Source organism: Ostrea edulis, chromosome 5 (genome assembly GCF_947568905.1).
Source record: "Ostrea edulis chromosome 5, xbOstEdul1.1, whole genome shotgun sequence".
Lineage (NCBI taxonomy): Eukaryota > Metazoa > Mollusca > Bivalvia > Ostreida > Ostreidae > Ostrea > Ostrea edulis.
Genome location: NC_079168.1, coordinates 93,169,119 through 93,173,865, shown reverse-complemented (window position 1 = coordinate 93,173,865; position 4,747 = coordinate 93,169,119). Strand labels below are relative to the sequence as shown.

The 4,747-nt window shown below is 33.5% G+C and overlaps 1 protein-coding gene across 1 annotated transcript in view; it reads left to right on the top strand.

Annotated features, from left to right (window-relative positions):
* Nucleotides 1–1,408: 1,408 nt before the first annotated feature.
* Nucleotides 1,409–4,747, top strand: part of LOC125650910 (neuropeptide prohormone-4-like) — a 32,860-nt gene continuing 29,521 nt past the window's right edge. Inside the window, exon 1 of the mRNA XM_048879489.2 lies at nt 1,409–1,718. The gene's annotated coding sequence lies outside the window, so the exon portion shown is untranslated. The remainder of the gene's footprint in view (nt 1,719–4,747) is intronic.

Sequence of the window (4,747 nt, the reverse complement as noted above, 5' to 3'; positions counted from 1 at the left end):
GGTATTTCAGATGGTGTTTAAAAATGATACAAAATGGGTAAGTGGTACACATTTCATATCAAATTGAAGTTAAAGCCTTAAATAATATATGTATTATTATGTCCATTTATTTTCATACGAAGTAGAAGCAGGGCTGCTTATGAGCAATTTCGCAATTTTAAGAAGGCAATTATTCACCAAAGCAGACATATTTTCACCCCCTGAGAAATAAATGACCAATGATTTTTTTTAATTTTTAAATATGTTTTAACATATGTTAGTAGGAATTTTTCCTGCAAGTATCAATAATGGTTTTCAGGTTTACTATGGCGCTATGAGCACTATAGTTACCCCCTCCCCCTCCTTACATAAATGCTGCAGGTGATAATTACAATAGATATGCATCTTACATGCATTTATTTCAACTCATATTAAAACTATAAAAATGTTTTGATGTTTATTATTGAATTTATTCCACATAGAATGATAATACTGTTGCTTTGGAGATGTTTTTATTACTTTCTGTTTGAAATTACTTGTATATTCATGCTCTGGAAGTGTATGTTAAAAACGCGGGAAATATAACCCATCCGATGTAAACTGCATTATGACGTCGATACCTTTATATATTTTTCTCCTTTCAAACTAAGCGATTATCAAACAACTGTGAGAACATAAAAGTATTTACTGTGAGAACATAAAAGTATTTACTGTGACGACATTAAAGTATTTACTGTGAGGACATAAAAGTATTTACTGTGAGAACATAAAAGTATTTACTGTGAGAACATAAAAGTATTTACTGTGAGGACATAAAAGTATTTACTGTGAGGACATTAAAGTATTTACTGTGAGAACATAAAAGTATTTACTGTGAGGACATAAAAGTATTTACTGTGAGGACATATAAGTATTTACTGTGAGGACATAAAAGTATTTACTGTGAGAACATAAAAGTATTTACTGTGAGAACATAAAAGTATTTACTGTGAGAACATAAAAGTATTTACTGTGAGGACATAAAAGTATTTACTATATGAGGACATTTCATCATTTGTCTCATGAATCATTGACGTCAATCGACGAAAGAAATTTTATTCGTCAAAATGTTCTACATTGCTATCTATGCATTGAACAAAGACATTTATATACTTCTTCCACTGACCGGAGGAAAGCAAACATGATAATTTATTCATTACTGAATATAATACCACCTTTTCTAGAATACCTGCCACAAAATATAATTCTCTTTTTTGTTAAGAAAATACCCTGGAGACAATCCTGAAATTCTGGGAGATAACATCTCTGAATGTGGTAACTACGCGTCAATTATTTGGAAATTGGATGCAAATAATCTTACGTAAAAAAAAATAATGCTTTGCCCGTCGTCCGTTGTCTAAACTATTGGATTTTTACGGAGTTTATTTTCCCGCGTTGACTTGTGGTATAGTCTGCGTCTCCTCGGTCCAGATCTACTGAAGGCGGTATATCTATTATTCATAATCCTTGTGTAGGCGAGAGCGGTAGCGTTTCTGTTAACTCTAGAGATGTCGCTGTCGTTCTCTACCGCTATATAGCATGCGCAGTGACAATCAGCACCAGGCATTCGGAACTTTTGAAACGCGATTAATATTTGTACATTTTTGTAACTGACCACAAATTTCAAAGAGGAAAAAAAATTGAGAGACTATTCCGTCATCATAAACAAAAAGGGGGATTTTTTCTAATTCGCAAAAAAGGTATGGTGAAAACATTTTGGAATAATATTGATAGTTTTGTTATTTAGAGTGACTGTGGGAATTGATTATATAAGGACAAAAGCAATTTCAACAGGTAAGAATTTATCAATGTTGTATTTTGCATATTTAGTTTATTTACACTTTGAGTGTGTTTGGTTTTTATCTGTGAGTGTTTTTCTTCCTCCTCTAAGCTAAACCACGATAAAATGAGATTTCCCCTTGTAAATAATTCCTTATTAGATAAATCCGTGTGTCTGGAAAATGACCTAAGAAGTCCTGTGACTAACGCCGCACCTCATCAACCGTTCTGTACAGATAGTGCTTCTGGCATTTCCCTGCCTATTTTCCTCCATCATTGAAGAATATTCATAAATAGTTCGATTTCATTTTTTCTAAATACCATTAAATATTTTGTATTTTAAGTAATTAATGTTGAAGATATATATATATATATATATATATATATGTGTGTGTGTGTGTGTGTGTGTGTGTGTGTGTGTGTGTGTGTGTGTGTGTGTGTGTGTGTGTGTGTGTGTGTGTGTGTGTGTGTGTGTGTTTGTGTGTGTGTATGTATCATAAAATATAACAAAGCCGATTGAGTATACTCAACTGGTTTCTTTAATTATAATATATATATATATATATATATATATATATATGTGTGTGTGTGTGTGTGTGTGTGTGTGTGTGTGTGTGTGTGTGTGTATCATAAAATATAACAAAGCCGATTGAGTATACTCAACTGGTTTCTTTAATTATAATATATATATATATATATATATATGAATATGCAACACCGGACTAATTTATTCGTGGAAAACAAGTTTGGTTCGTTATTGATAGAAGCACAGCTGTAAAGAATTTTATGTCACCATCATACAGACAGATTTTTTTTCCTTCACGCACATATTTGTATACAATAAAGCGCTGTAACAAAGCACATTAGTATAAAAGTATACGTCAAATTAATTTGGCGTTTCCTCTCGAGATCAGATCGTAGAGGCAGGCTGTATAGAGGTCCTCTGTGAACATACATAACCATGGAAACGTATTTTTTAGGGTCTAAAAGACTTGATCGAATGGTCCCAGAATTCATTCCCCAGGTGAAGTGTTCCGCGACAAATGAGGATTAATCAAGGAAGTTGGCACAATGCCCTTCCGTCCCTAACTGTTCAGTTCTTACTTTAACAAAAGCTTCAGATCTTGAAGCATCTTTAGTTCCCACAAAGTTGATTTACGCTAAATGGCCGTATTGAGGAAAAGACTGTTAACAGCTTTCTGGCCATTGTAATCAACAAAAATGTCTTCTATCGCTTATGGGTATAAATTTCATATTTCATACCGATAATTACTAATGCCATTGTGATACGCTACAGAGACTGGTGTTTTGGGTCAGAAAATTTTCTTGCAACAAGAACGAAATAGATAACATATATTATATAGAAAAAGAATAAAATTCTGACGCCATAAAGAAATATCTATTATCAATGGACATGTAAAGAAGGAATTGTAAGTTGTTCATTTATTATTCCATTGGATGTCGGGATAAGCTAAAAATGACGTTACACGAACGGGGTATCCGGTAGATCAGAGCACTTTGGTTTATTCATATCTCGTCCCTTTTAGTCGTAAAATTTAATTATGTATGTAACAGGAAATGCAGGTGATTTTATGGCCTTGTGCAGTTAATCCATGTCTGCGTCAGCACTCAATCCACTTTATACAAAATCTGCGCAACTTCCATTCAGTGAGATTATATATTGAAATCAAATTATTGGAACGTATTTCCCGTTGTTATCTGGTCCATGCAAGAAGTTGACACTGTGGATATAACACGTCTTGCATGCCGGTATTAGTATAAGAATGAGAGAGGGGAAAGAAAAAAAGGAAAGAAAGCGAGAAAGAGAGATCAGTAGATGTTTGCTTTATAGAGTGAATGATCAGGATTCGAATCCCAGCCCTTCCCAGTCAGATCTAAAGCTTTAACACACATTGTGGCCGATTCATCGATAAACGTACAGCAACAATAGAGAAAGTCATAGGTCTGTAAGAATAGAGAAAGTCATAGGTCTATAAAAATAGAGAAAGTCATAGGTCTATAAGAATAGAGAAAGTCATAGGTCTATAAGAATAGAGAAAGTCATAGGTCTATAAGAATAGAGAAAGTCATAGGTCTGTAAGAATAGAGAAAGTCATAGGTCTGTAAGAATAGAGAAAGTCATAGGTCTATAAGAATAGAGAAAGTCATAGGTCTATAAGAATAGAGAAAGTCATAGGTCTATAAGAATAGAGAAAGTCATAGGTCTATAAGAATAGAGAAAGCCATGGGTCTATAAGAATAGAGAAAGTCATAGGTCTATAAAAATAGAGAAAGTCATGGGTCTATGAGAATAGAGAAAGCCATGGGTCTATGAGAATAGAGAAAGTCGTGGGTCTATAAGAATAGAGAAAGTCATAGGTCTGTAAGAATAGAGAAAGTCATAGGTCTATAAAAATAGAGAAAGTCATAGGTCTATGAGAATAGAGAAACTTTGTGCTGATTATTAAAGTGGGTTTGGTGTTTACATGCATAAATCGATATACCAATTCTTAGTTTAACAATGTTCAAAAGATTTCGTGAAAAAGAAAACGCCTGTTTATTTTGAAATCCTGTTTTCTAAAACCCTGTACACGTATAACTATTTACAACTTATGTTTGATAAGGTAGCGGTATTTCTTATTTCCGTTTTCTCCGATGTGATTATTACAGTCATGATTCTAATTTACCTGTGGGTGAATTTTTGGTAATATATAATTACTGCTTACATCAGAGCTACGGCTTGGTTGCGACATTTGATCTAAGTATGGCTGTTTTGTGCAATATGATGAACATGATATCGAGCTACATGTATCTGCAATGAAATGCTCTTTGATATGAAACATATACCACAATGATAGTAGTGGTTGGACATCTGTAACATTTCAACCTCTTCTCCCATGAGAGTTGTACAGGGGTAATTAATGCAAGATCTACTTGGTTAATTGGGTTG